The 15,474-nt window shown below is 31.4% G+C and overlaps 2 long non-coding RNA genes across 2 annotated transcripts in view; one reads left to right on the forward strand and one right to left on the reverse strand.

Moving 5' to 3' along the window:
* The window catches only part of LOC144858656 (uncharacterized), a 158,364-nt gene that overhangs the window by 36,712 nt on the left and 106,178 nt on the right, over nucleotides 1-15,474 (reverse strand). Inside the window, exon 3 of the long non-coding RNA XR_013616653.1 lies at nucleotides 13,310-13,483. This is a non-coding gene — a long non-coding RNA (uncharacterized LOC144858656). The remainder of the gene's footprint in view (nucleotides 1-13,309; nucleotides 13,484-15,474) is intronic.
* On the forward strand, nucleotides 1,479-5,534 carry LOC144858655 (uncharacterized). Its single transcript, XR_013616652.1, has 3 exons — nucleotides 1,479-3,642; nucleotides 3,734-3,796; nucleotides 3,976-5,534. It is a non-coding gene; the product is annotated as an uncharacterized LOC144858655 (long non-coding RNA).

The raw sequence follows: 15,474 nt of genomic DNA on the forward strand, positions 1-15,474 counted from the left end.
GTTCTGTTTTCCCATCTTCCTTTCATATAATATTGTATTAATTTTTTTAATTTAGGCCTACCCTAACTCTAATTATTATAAAACATATATCAAGGATATTAATTAATAAAGGCCTCTCATTAGGTCTAGGACCTGAAATTGTTTATTTAAAATAAAGTCTAGTTGGAACAATCAGTGCCATATACCTGTTTATTGTGCGGCAGGCTGAAATTTGGCAGAATACTTCATGTTTTATGAAATACATTTGTTTGTGGTAATAATCAAAAGATAGCTTAGTTATTATTGGTTATTTTTCTAGCCCAAAAAGAGCTTAAAATGTAGGCCTAGTCATTTAATTAGAATTCGACAGAAGAAAAGCCCAGATGGATTTTCGCTTTGGCCACCAATTTAGAGAAAAAACTACTTTGGCTGGACCAATTTTGGCCTGGACCATATTTATGATGACATGCCTTTATGAGACCATACTTCGAAATATGAAACGAAATATATAAGTCTCCAGGACCAGCCCTTTTGTTATTTTGTGGCGAAAAAATTGATATCTGTGATTAAATTACCAATTATACAATACTTTGCTTCTGAATAGGATTTCTACATAAACGAGTAAAAATGAATATTATGATTTTAGATAGGAAACACCTACAACTAATATTGAAGCGGTAAACATAATTATTTTAAGTTTCATCAGTAAAAATGCATTTGATATTTCAAATTGAATAGAATTAAACCAAATTCTAATAAATATACTGAACTTTAAAGTTGAAACTAAATTAAACTAGTGACTACTGCTGACAATTACAATTAATTACTAATGTTAAATGTATCAATACATTCTTGTTTACCGTAAATCTTCTAATTGTAACCCTGGGTTATTATTCTTTGATTGTTTTTTATGGTGGCGTCACAAGAGATGACTGATTTATTAGATGAAAGCAAGCAGCAGTTATAGTACTAGACACTGACATTTTTGCAAAAAATGATTCTCGACTATAATTTATAGGTACCAGCTACTGGACCCAAAAAACGTCTGGGAAAAGAGTCTAACAGTTGAACAACAAATCCCAAAGCATTTCTGGTATTTATGAGTCCCATGATAAATTATATAATACTGTAATTCGCTGTCATGATTGAAGTATCTAGGCGTGATATAAGTGACCCCCAGACTTGACCTTAGCAATAAATTAAACTAAATTGAGTTTGTGTTTCATCATCAAAGTTATTCACTTCTGTAACAAAATTCACATATAAAAAGAGAAAAGAAACATTTAATTATAACTCAAAACCATTGTCTGACAGACAATTTAAGTATTTTTTTGCTTTAAATTACATTTTTTTCAGGTAAAATAACTATTATGTGACAATAAAATGACACATTCAAAAACAAGTTTGAAATAACAAATATTTTTCAAAGGGACAATATATCTTTAAAACTGTTACTTCAATAAGCGAGCAGCGTTTTTTGTAAGAAATATTTCTTGTTTATGGTGGGGTACTATTAGAAGTAGTGGGTTATTATTATTAATTTTAAATTAGGCACCTGAAAATAGTAACCCACCCCACAACTGTTCCAGTCAGCAACTCATAGCAAAATAATAAAAAAGTACGAATAAACAAATTTGGTTGAACTCTAACTTTATTTTATAAACTCAAAAACACTCAATCCTCCCCCACTCCCGAGATCAACATGCATTATCTCCTTATTTTCAAAATATGACTGCATCATAAACGACCAGTCTTCATAATGAAAAGTTTTTGTGAGTGGGTTATTATTATAGATTGACTTATAAGGTGGGTTACTATTAGAGTGTGGGTTACTATTAGAAGATTTACGGTATGCATTATATTTATGATAATAATAAACCACAATCTATCCAAAATGTGTACAAATTTAATGCAAAAGATAAAACAGTTTTTTAGGCCTTGTGCCCCTTTATTTCAAAATCCTGGATCCACCACTGAAAATAATGAAAAATATGAACTATGTATCCTTTATCCATCAACATCTAATAAACATTATTGCATATACTGATTGTTATTACTACTTGTGTATAAAGAAATACAAATGCATAGGCCTACAAACAGAACAAGCATACTTCATTTTATTTGCATTAAACCTGAATTCCAAGACAGATTGCATAGAGTTTGCTAGTTGATCACCTGCAGTAGAACAGAAAGTCCCACAAATGTTTGTGTTTGGACCTTTTAAAGTATGGAATGTTTTTGTGATTATTTATGATGAATACGACTACAAATAAAAATGTCGTTCTGCATGCCCACAAAATCGGACCCACTTAGTCTTCTTTTATAATCTCTAGAAGATCCCAAAATCTGTGTTATCAAATTAGTTTTGTCCTGAAATATGAGGTAATGCAGTAAATTGAACTAATGTCATTAAATAGCATCCACTTTCAAAATGTACTTAAGAGAAATTAAAATGTAAATGTGCCATTAAATTATAAATCCTGAATGTTTGTGAAAATGTTAATGTGGTAGGCTATGATGGTGGTGTTGGTTCTAAGATGTATAAATATAAGTTTTCAAGATTAATCAAGATTTTTTTATCAATTATTATGTCAAATAATTGTTCTATTTATTAAAAAAATCAATTTTAATATGTAACAATGTAGCATTTTTATCATAAATGAAATATATAAGATAATTTCATATATTAGCAATGTAAACATGTATACTTGTAAATATTTGTATAACAATTATTATCTACTAAAGTTTGTATAAAATCACTGCCATGCAAACAAAAAAACTAAAAAACAAAATAAAATAAGATTCAACAAAAAAATGTATTAGACAAACTGTTGACACTGGACAAAAAATGGCAAGTGTTTTATGCATTAAAAAAATTACAAAATAATACAAGGAGAATAAATATAGTCATCATTTATGACTATAATTGCAAAAAACTCAACTATCCCCAGTTGTCAAATATTTGTATGCTCTCATATTCAATCTTTTGTTCACTTGGTCGGTTGAATCTCAGAAGTATGTTATGAATGCATTTGGATAGCAAAAGAAAAAAGAAAGAGGAAAAACACAAAATTACCCTTAAAATCCTTCTGCTTGGACAACACTGCCATTTTTGTTTAAACGCAGCAACAATATTCTCTGTTTTGTTAGAAATTACATTTTTAATAATACAATTAATATATCATTATAATATATTAATACCCATTAAATATGATAGCAGCACTCTCTATCTCCATCAATGATTTCACATTGCTATGAAAAGTGTGTTATATGTTGTTTAGATTTAAATGGTGTCATCAGAAATAACCACAGAGTGCTATAGACTGTGTGGATTTATATGGTGTTTATCAGATATAACCACAGGGTGCTATAGACTGTGTGGATTTATATGGTGTTTATCAGATATAACCAGAGTGCTATAGACTGTGTGGATTTATATGGTGTTTATCAGATATAACCACAGAGTGCTATAGACTGTGTGGATTTATATGGTGTTTATCAGATAACTGCCAAGTGCTATAGACTGTGTGGATTTATATAGTGTTTATCAGATATAACCACAGAGTGCTATAGACTGTGTGGATTTATATGGTGTTTATCAGATATAACCACAGAGTGCTATAGACTGTGTGGATTTATATGGTGTTTATCAGATATCACAGAGTGCTATAGACTGTGTGGATTTATATGGTGTTTATTATATATAACCACGAGTGCTTATATAGACTGTGTGGATTTATATGGTGTTTATCAGATATAACCACAGAGTGCTATAGACTGTGTGGATTTATATGGTGTTTATCATATATAACCACGAGTGCTATAGACTGTGTGGATTTATATGGTGTTTATCAGATATAACTGCCGAGTGCTATAGACTGTGTGGATTGATAAGGTGTTTATCAGATATAACCACAGAGTGCTGTAGACTGTGGGGATTTATATGGTGTTTATCAGATTTAACTGCCGAGTGGTGTTTATCAGATATAACCACAGCGTGCTATAGCGTGTTATTTGTGTTTTGAAATATAAATACAAAGTAGGCCTACAGAAATAAGTTATGGGGTTTACTGCCATGAGAATGGGCAGTCAGGTACAACCACAGAGTTCAGCAGTATGGGTAGTGTGGATTTATGTTATATTGTCCACATAAACTATTGCCAATTGTCTCAAGAGACTGGATTTACATGATGTTTTTGTATCAATATAAAAACCACATAGTACTACAGAAATTTGTTAATTTCACTGAAAAGCAGAGTTGTATTATACACATGTAGTATAATTTTGTTTTTATAGAAATTCAGATTCATTGCCTGTTTTTCTAATAAAACTTTTAATTGTTAACCAGTGCCTTGGTTATAGTGGGATGGCATACAAAAGTTGAAGACAAATTACAATTAAGTAATTACCAATAAGTACTTTCACTGCCATTGTGACAAAATAGGATTTATATTCTTATTTTTCATATAATTGTCAAAATCTTCCCAAGTTTAATTTAAATAACTGAGGGCGTTGAAACTAAATACTAAAGAACTTGTGTCTTTTTTTAGATTGTCTTAAGTAAAGTTGTGTTTTAATTTAAGAAGAACAATTAAACATTATCAACTTCGGCTAGAATGTTATTAATAATGTAAATTGTTACCGCTGTAAAAAAAATGCTATATGTTATTAAATAAATAATGTTATCTGCTGTTAAAAATAAAATGTCAATATTCTTACACAGAAAGAAAAACAAGAAAAAATGGTTTATGGTTTATGGTGATTATCTGTAAATGGACTTTGCTATGCAAAAATCCATGGTACATGCTTCAATCTAATGTTTTTTTAAGTAGAAAACAATTGTAATATATATGTAGATATTTTATTATTATTCCAAGCTTATAATATGAAGGCAATGTTATAAGAAATGAATGTGATTTATATATGTTGGTACTTAGGAATCAGCAAACATTTTCAGCACACAAATATATGTAAAATTACATTTAAATTAAAACACAATTAGTTGTAATAAACAGTGATGGACCAATTAAAATTGTGTTTTTACAAAACTGTATATGGTATTAGTTAATATAATCATGATCTTGCCAAAACAATAATTTGTCGGACTCTGTCTCTGAAAGTAAAGAAATGTATATCAGATAAAAAAAATATATTGAAATTTTATTTTAATTTTCTTCTGGGCAATTTGTAAATAAACATATAGAAAGATTTAATAATTGGTTGAGCAGTAAAGTTTAATAAAAGTAAACAATACTGAAAAGCAAGCTGCATAGTACTAAACAAGCTAGCCTATTTCCTGTCAATATACATGCTGCAATATCAGCTGTATTAGATAATTAATTAAGATTAGAAGTACTTGTAAGTGCAAAAACATGTGCAAATTTACAAAAAACCTGAATAGATTTTTTTTATAGTAATGATATGCCTAGTAGACACACATCTATAGGCTTTCTTAATTCTGTTTTACATTCTGAAATATACCTACATACTGTATATTTACAGTAGGTGAGCAAACGCATGCAAATACAGTGTTACAAATGTTTCCACATTAGACACAACATAAAATAGAAATAGGCACAGACAATGTGTGAATGCTATTCTTAATGTAATACAAATTTATATAGAATTGCAAATAAAAATACAACAGATATGCTTTAAAGGGATTAATGCTGCTGTAGTCTAAATGTTTAGAGTTGTCTACAATAAAACTTCAAACAGATCTGTGATTCAAAACTTGGTAGATGTTATACTGCAGTTTATATGTAACAGTTGTAGCCATATTATCGATACAAAGCGCTATACAAGTCTTCCGTAAATGTACGTGAAACAATGGTCAAGCCTTTTTATTTAAAAACAAGAAATGAACTACACTATAAAATTATTACACATTTACTGTTTACTGCATCACTGTTGATGAGACCTAATGTAGGTTTTTATTTCCAGAAAATAGATAAAAAGATAGCATCATTTATGTATTGATCAAATGCAGGTATATGATTGGTCAATTTAAATTTTGCTGTTTTAGTTCAATGATACTCCTGGAGCTGTTAATAAAACCTTTTATTGTAATTACAGTACTTGTAGCATCATTTATTTATTTAAAATGCCTTTGAATGTTTACCTACCTAATCGGCAGATCACTAAAGCTAAAAAGTTGGTGTTACACCCTACCCAAAATATAAATGCAGAATCTGGTGTGAAAAATGTCGAGATGATGAATGGTTTAGTTAGTTTGATCTTGCCAAAACCATTGTTTTGAAAGTATGCATTACTAGTGATTGTAGATGTAATGTAAAATCATGGATGGGTGAACTGTGAAGCAACACAGTGACATGTGTGTGCGTTATAAAGAGAAAATCTTGGGCTGAAATTTTTTTTTGGCCGGTGGAGCAGCACAATTTTTAACCTTTAAAAAAATAGTAATTTCCAGGGACCTAGAGGTACATCTTATTGTACTAAAATTGTCTTTTTATATTAGCTTCATTACGTTGATCCAACTGGGTGCTTGATCCTGGGGATTTTAGGCCGCAAAATAAAAAGTTTGTGGGATGTTGTTCTAGGCCTACATGTAGGTATAGTCTGGTTACCATTTGATGGGATTTCACAAAGGAACAGTAAAACTCTTTACGATTGATTTTTCTGCAAACAATAACAAAAAATAATTTGAATGAATAGCCTGCTAGTGACTGGTTTGTATGTGCCTTTGTTGGCATTTTATTGGCACTTACTTCACTCATGATGAGCCTATTACTAGGCTTAGGCCTACTGTAGACTTGATAATGTTCACACAAAAACTCGGCAATCCTGCAACCCTGCCACAAATTATATTTAATTTAGGTCATGGTCATTTAGTTTGGTCGCATTTATTCAAGGGAGTGGTTTATTTTTTGGGTGTAATAAAGTAACATGTACATATTATAATCAAATAAATTCTCCCTAAATATGATAAAATATAAAAAAGTATAAAATAAAAATCAGTTTGGTCAATTGTAGATCAGTCAATGAATTCTACTATAAATAGAAAATTAACCTAATCTGAATGTACTTTTATCATGTTGGACATATTGACTATCGTTATGCAACCACATTTTAATTTTATTTTCACTAATTAACAAAAAAATTAAAAATTTGATTGATAGAGGGCGCTACAACATGTGACGTAATCAAAGGTCCACAGCAATGTTTACATGCTGAAGGCCAGTCACAAGTAGAGTTCTAATTATTTGAGCCTGAACGAACATTTCAAAGTGATTAAGAGGATAAAAGTTACAATGATAGTAGCTTATTGATAATGAATTTGATTTTGAATAAGTGAGGGGATAATGAATGGTGTAAATGCAGAAAACTGCTCCTAATGCCAAGCAACATCGAGTGTGCATGCTGTGCACTGAAAAAGTAGCGGTGTGTTGGAAGTTGGATGTTTTTACAGCTAATTAATAGTATTATATATTAATAACAATTTAATAATCATTTTCATTAATTTACTATTTAATGAAAATATCCTGTAGTAATGCCTAGTGTTTATAAATCAACAAGGTGTACGTCAGCTTCTCATTTGGCACCATGTTAATTAAAAAATCGTATGATAAAAAATATTTCTGTAAAATGTTCCTAAAAGAATGGCCTACATCACTGTATGATTGAACAAATTAGAGTATTTTTTCACCGCTTAAAAAAAAAACCCATCACATGCCAGTTCCGTAGAATTTCCTTATTTTGTAGTGGCAAAGAATGAAAATATATCCCCTTTTTCTTTGTATAACCTTTATTAGTGCACCCTGGTGCCATACACATACAGCATTATTAAATACTGTAAAGCGTTTTACTAACAATAGACAATTAAGACAATTTTTTATTTCTTGATTATATGCCAGCATACTGCGTGTGTATTATCGCGATTAGGATTGTGTTGAATTGTGAGGACCTTTCGTGTCCTTGTCCAATCAGATGTCTTCTTTGCTAATTACCTGATAACTGTTTAATTAATTACTGAAAGCTCATTTTATAATGAAAACAAGTTGTAATCTTTAATTTAGCTCTGCCAAGGAGGTATATGTAGTCGATCGTGTGTGTCTTTTTGTCTGTCTGTTTGTTACTTGGCAAGATTTTGCCAAGTATAGTATTTACTTTGTTTGTATGTTTGTTTGTTTGCAGTTTTCAAGTTATCATTCTGAATTTTTTAGTGGTTTAAAACTTAACATTGATCACGTTGAACAAAGACAAAAAAAAAACACTGAACACAATTTTGTTTACGTGTGCTTCAAAATGAACCAGCGAGTGCATTGATGAAATCTCTCAAGATCTTTTACATGTCGCCTGTGTAAGTTGTAATTCTTGCATTTATTTATTTATTTATTTATTCTTTCTTGCATGCATATAGGAGTGTTGGTATTAAGGTTGAATGTTTCACATGAAGTTTTATTTTCCAATATATCTCACTGGAGTCAAAGACTCTAGGTCTGAGTTTACGAAAAGAGTTTGAGGCACATCGGATGCAATAGGCGGCATCATCAATAACTGCTGTTTTGGAGAGAGTACTACCCAGGTATTGAACATCATTTTACAAGTTCGAGATGGGTGTTGTTGGTTTTGATGACTGGGATTTGGATTTGTTTTTTGGATCAATTTGAAAAAAAGATCTTTGAGATGTTCACCATTTTATTTTTGCTTGTAATCGTATAAATAACAGTTTCTCATCCAGCTGATATTGAATGCACACACCTACTGGCATTTCTTTCATTGCATGGTGGTAGAACGCAGCAAAGTATAATGAGAAAAGAGTAGATGCTAAGACATAGCACTGTTTCACTTAATTTGTTATTATAAAAGATTCTGAAATATTTCCATTATGGTAATAAATGTGTTTTCCACCATGCTTGTAAATTTCAGAAGGTATTCAAGATTCAAGAAACTTGATTGGTCCACTTTCAAATGGAAATTTGTTTTCCTTGGCATAAAAGACAATAAAGCAACAAAGCAAAAATACATCAAATTGCAAATGACAATGTTAAAATACTATTAAAAAACTATTAAAAGCGTCATAGGCTCTGTGAAATACTGTTAAAACAATTAAAATTTAAAACTAGATTTGAACTCGTCATGATGACGAGTTAGGCTATCGCGCAACGAACGCATCGTAACATACATATGCTATTTATTAGGCTTAGCCTACAGTAAGCTCCACAACAATTGTACAAACAGCATAGCATCGATCAAAATTGTTCAACAAGTGTCAACAGTTGACTGTATTGGCATTGTAAACGGTTTAGTTGATGGTTAGTTTTTATTTTACACCATCCACGTTTATTTAATTGTTTTAATATGATAACGTTTTCAAATTAAAAATAAAGTTCATGTGTCTGAAGGAGAATATAGTAATAGCATTATTGAAAATTGTAGCGTTTATGCGATATGCGTTCTATTGAATGTGACAAACTGTGCCAAAAGAGATAAAAATCCACTTTCTAAAATTCAGGCCATATGATGATGTCATAACATACTTACGGTCTAAATTTCACATGGATTCATATCTACAACTCATTACCCTTTATAATAAGTGATGGTTTTGCCATCTTCAACTCTGAGATCTATTTGTTGTTCTCAACAATACAGTCAGTCTGTTTCTTGCTGAATAATCCAAGAACGCCCAAATATTGAAAAAAATGGCTGCTCAGTCATGCAAGTAACAGCCGATTTGGACTCGCACAAAGTGACTATATTGCTTGTACCGCCTTAGTCTAGGTTCTAGAGTTTAGACATAATATTAGTAAAAAGATAAATATTTTGGCACATATGGCGTTCATACGTATACTGCTTGAGTTCTCCATCACAGAAAAAAATGTACAAGTCACATGGTTTTACACCAAGAACTCTTGGTGCATATGATTGACTAGTTTCTGTGGTACAAATATTCATTGCCAAACTTCTGTTCTAATAATTGTATTTTATTATTGTATATATTATAAATTGTAATTGTACGTTGTATGTAATTGATAGTAATGTTAATATTAATGTTAAATTTTATTATTATGATTATCCAATTTTTTTTTTTTGTAATTCAGTTTTTAACTGCAAGAACGATTGAAATAAATACCCTGATTTTATTGATATACCTAGGCCCATATTTGTGTTTTTTTTGCCAGTTCGCTCATACAAGTACGAGGCCCCTAAGTCTATACTTGTTATGGTAACTTAATTCACAAACACTCGGCAACACTCTTTAATAATACCTGTCACAATTTATATTTCAACTTCAATTGTTGTTTTGTCAAGAAAAATCACAATATAAAGACAAACAATATTTAATGTTTTTAAAAAATGAATTCCGAAAATACAATATATAAAATAAAACTGGATTTAAGGAAAATGGTAAAATAGTGAGGATTTACTTTGAAAAGAATTTTTTTTTTTAAATTTGATTTGAAATTTAAATAATTTGAAGAAACATTTCAACATTAAATGATATAGCATAATTTCTTATTTGAAATATTTTCCATGATAGATTGATTATGTTGTCACCATGTGTTGTTTTATAATTAAAATTATTTGTAACAATGCATGCATCTCTTTTTTTTATAATTTGTGTTTTTAATTTGATTCATGCTACCGTTACACCAAACTGAGATACCATAGTCCATACATGGTTGTAATTTTATCGTTAAATTGTATGAAATCTTTGATAGTAAATTAAAATTTAATTTGTTACAATTGTAATATGGTGCTTCAGATTGCCTATATTGAGCAAAAACGTTAAATTGTATTATTTTGAATTAAATGCTAAATAAAGTCAGATGTTAAAACCACAATTTCCAAAAATTCATTTTTATTTATCCACTATAAACTTTACAAAAGTGTTGTTTTAAACCACACTCCAAAATAAAACAAAGAAAATAATGATGGGACATTTGCAGAAAGAAGCAAACTTTGCTCTGCTACTGGTATAATTAACACGGTTCAAATTTTGGAATGTCCATAAATTACTACGGAAATTTGGCCTAATATTTACAGATGTACGGAAGTGAAGATAAATAGGGTGCTACACGCATCGGAAATACAAAACTATACGCACAATTATGATTTGGCCTAAAAATTGGCCTTAGATTATGGAAAACCCCCGGCAAAACGCAATAATTATGGACAAATCGATTATTAGCCTTGGCTATATGCCTAATATTTAAAAGGAATGAATATAGGCTATATTTCGTTTGTCGATGAAATTTTTGAATTCATGATCCACTAGAGGTAATCTGTGATGGCGCTAGTAAAACTGCTATGCATGGGTAATTTGTGAATAATAATAATAATAATATCCTGGATTTATATAGCGCCTAATGTTGTGAAACCTCTAAATGCTGAACATTATTACCCCAGTCATTTTTTGGATCAAACACGTATGGAAACATACTCCCATAATGCAGATAGTAATCAGCGCAAAGTTGTGTCTTGATCTAACTGGGTTCCCATTTATACACCTGGGTGGAGAGAGGCAAACGTAAGTAAAGTATCTTGCCTAAGGATACAAGCAATGCGGCGAGAGCTGGATTCGAACCTCGATCTCATGATCAGTACCGTATATTTCGGAGTATAAGTCGCACCTGTGTATAACACGCACCCCCTAACTGAGAGTAAAATATCGGTATTTTTTATATCGTTGATGTATAAGACGCACTTTATATTTCATCAAAACAATGTTTTTTTAAATTGTAATCAATATTATTGTAATAATATATTTTGTTATATCTACAACGGCGTCCTTTATTTAGGTTTCTTCTTACCTAGGCTCGGCTGCGCCCAGCCTCAACAAGTTCTTTCTAACTTGTTATTCATGAGTTTCGCACCCGCAACATCGAGTGCATGACCATGTGTGTAACACGCACGTGTGTGGGCTAGCCTCGCTCGATCATTTCGAGAGGGCGCACACTTTCACGGACAATCGTATTCGATTAGTATCTATGTATCCGAGAAGTGTGTATGCTAGGTCCATGCTATAATCAACTGGAGAATATACTAGTCAAATACTGTACACCATGTGGCCGCCAAGAAGGGCTTGCGCTGGGGGTACGGCGGTCGGCGATCGTTCGTATAACTATAAATAAATACTATTCCAATCGTAAACGTTTACAAATGAAATTTTAACGGAGCGCCTAAATGAACAAATCTTTTCATCATATTTAGTATAACATCACGCTAAAATGCATTAAAAACTACGCAGAAGCAGGTTGCCGTTACGTTAGTACACTATAGCTAGGCCTAGCCTACTCAGTCAGGCCTAGCCAACGAGGTGACGATAGGGCCTATATGTACAATCTGTGTGGTGAGGCATTTATGTTCGGTGTATAAGATGCACCCTTAATTTAGAGGTCAAATTTGCATGTCAAAAGGGCGACTTATACACCGAAATATACGGTAGTTGAACATCCAACACAATGCGCCACACGCCCTCACACGTAGTAGGCTACATACACGAGATAGATAGGGAAGCATTGCGAGAGGAGGGGGAAGTCTGGAAATGTGTCATGATAATGTAACAAGCCAGGGATGAAATAAAATCATGAATACATTTAGCTGATTGTTTATCAACCTACATCTATTTCTCATGTGTAGTAGAGCATTTCTTTGATAATTTGATAATTTTGTTTTTATTATAACACAAGTTCATTTTGGATTTTTAGTAAATTACCAATGGTTTATTCAAAGTCAACACTGTAACTAATCCCTCACTATTCAATTAAAATGTTATTATACTACTATATTGTTGAAAATGGATTGCATGATATGAAAATGGATTGATAGAAAACGTAACAAAGATACATTCTTGTCTGGTTATTAGGTATTCATACAGTGATGAAGCGGAGGATTATTTTTGTAGCGTTCCATTTAAAATAAATTTTGTTACAAAGAAATATTTTGGTTGTGATGGTTGTTAAATTCGTTGGCGCTAGAATTACTTCTTTTACCAATTTTAACAATTAAGATAACATCAAAATATTCAAAATTGATAAAATGCCCTGCAACTCTGTAACTACTTTATGACTAAGCCTATCAAGTTCCGGGTCCGGATGCATATTGTATACGATGAAATGGGACTCAATTTTAATTTAGTGGCAGAAACAACATTAAGGGTGTTGCCCGGGCCACTAGGGCAACATCCCTGAGTCCGCCCCTGTGGGCTATTTTATTTTTAATTAACATGCTTTTATTTATCTGTTTTTATTTTAAATTTATTCTTTGTGTACCATATTTGCAACTGTCCTTTGTAGGTTATAGTTAATTTTGTCAATTGTTTTTTCTGAAACATATATAACAACATAACATAAAACGGAGTACTTACTCTGAACATTTCGACCAGACTGCTTGGTGATAAACATGTATCAACGATCACATTGAAGATGTTAAAACAAACTGTGTGGAGTAATGACCGGATCATTTCACTATTACAGATCATGCCATAGCATGCAATCACATACCAAACTGGGAGGTGAACATCCTAGCAAAGGAATCAATACTGAAAAGATAGACAGATCATAGAATCAATAAATATCAGAAGGAAGAAAGATGAAAACATGAACTGTGACAATTAGGTGCACATGAATTCTCCAATCGGTAAAATTACATACTTGCATCCTCACCTGGCTTGGTTCCGCACAACGTATAACCAGACGAGGTACACGTCATCATTAACAGCAGATGACCAGGCAGTTGATAAAGATGTTAGAAATCGAAACGTTTTCAGTAGTTTTATTACTTTAATTTAGCACCCTAAGAATTACCTTTGAAAGAGAAACTGAAATAGAAATAGTGGAAGTACATGGGATGGACTTTATTATACAGCTATGCTTTGTAAAATATATTTTCCAACTGCAGTAAGTAAAATTATTATGTGTATGTACAATACTAAACACAAACAGTAACAAAGTCAGGGCCTTGCTCTTACTCTTTTATATTAATGTTTAGGCTAAATAAAAGCAACCATTTGTTGTGTTCCAGTCACAGATATTTAATAGCCTAATCAGTCACATTTTACGTTTAAGCAACCATTTGTTAATACCAACTGCAGTCACAGATCCTTAACAAAAAAAATCTTTCAAACACCCAATATACATTTTTTGATAGAATTTCTGTTCGCATACAGAATATCCTGAGGGAATTGAAGCTTGTTCCATTCATTGCCGTCAAGAAATACATTTGAATAAGAAAATAAACTCTTGGTTTGTTGCCAATCAAAAATTCTTTATTTCTCTTCAAACATACAATACTGTAACTTTTGTGAACTTTACAGTAACATCATTAAGTAGTAAAAGAAAATAACCTATAAAAACCAATCCATATTTTTTTTCAACGTCATTGTAACCCAAATCTCGAGCAAGAAACTAAAAATTCCAAAAAGTATTAAATAATCAAATCAAGGAAAACTCTTCCTTTGACATCAACTTGTCGGAATTTATATAAAACCAATATTATTTGTTCACAAAAAAGAGTTCATATTATAATTATAATTGTTAAAACAATTCCAACTTGAAAGGTTCCCCAGCAAAGTAAATGTTATCAATGAAATGTTTCAACCAATGGTGTAATAATAGCAATAATGATTCGTAAATTTCAAAATTAGTGTTTTCTCATCTAAGAAAAGAGAAAATATATATACTCTATAACTAAACAATTTAAATCAAATATCATCTGGTACATAATTAAAATACCACAATGTTTACAAATAACCTATGATAGACAAAACAAATAAAAATAATCCATCAATACCACAGGTTCAATTAACACTTATTGCTATAGGATTATTCACACTCATAAACAATAGTTACATTATATAGTTAGAGGTACTTCGTTTGGTAAGTAAGCTAATACTTGATACCTAATCCGGACAATGATACACAAACTTGTGGTAGTTGCTTTAACCGTTCTTTATTCTTCGGTAAAGTCTAAAACACAAATAAACTCAATGAAAGCACAGGCAGCACAGCTACGTGTGCAAACAACCCCACAATACTGCGTAGCAGATACATACAGTCAAACTACTACACGAGGGCTAGTCAGGCTTATGGCCAATTAGCCGATCGAAACACTTAACTAAATAGCCTAACAAAATAATTTTAATATCCAAAGTCTAGAACATTACCACAACTTAAAGGTTATAACAACGTACGTAGTACTCCCACGTATCACTGTCAGAAATAAGAAAAATATCTACTATTAGATAATAAGCGTTATATCTTGCTGACAATTCTGTGTACAACCAAAACAAATATTCACGCCACCAACGTCAAAGTTCGAAATCCGAAACACTCCCGCCTCGTGACAAATTGACATGAGTCACAGTACATAAAGGATTTCGAAAAATAACCACAACAAAGTGAATCTTAATTAAAATGCAGTAATTAAATGTTCACAAATCAAGTAGTTACATAATAAAAGCATGCCTTATTTAGAAGAAAACCTGTGGTTAAGTTCTCCCAGTTTTAATCATGGCCTTCCGAACAAGATTGT

This window comes from Antedon bifida, chromosome 2 (assembly GCF_963402885.1).
Source record: "Antedon bifida chromosome 2, ecAntBifi1.1, whole genome shotgun sequence".
Lineage (NCBI taxonomy): Eukaryota > Metazoa > Echinodermata > Crinoidea > Comatulida > Antedonidae > Antedon > Antedon bifida.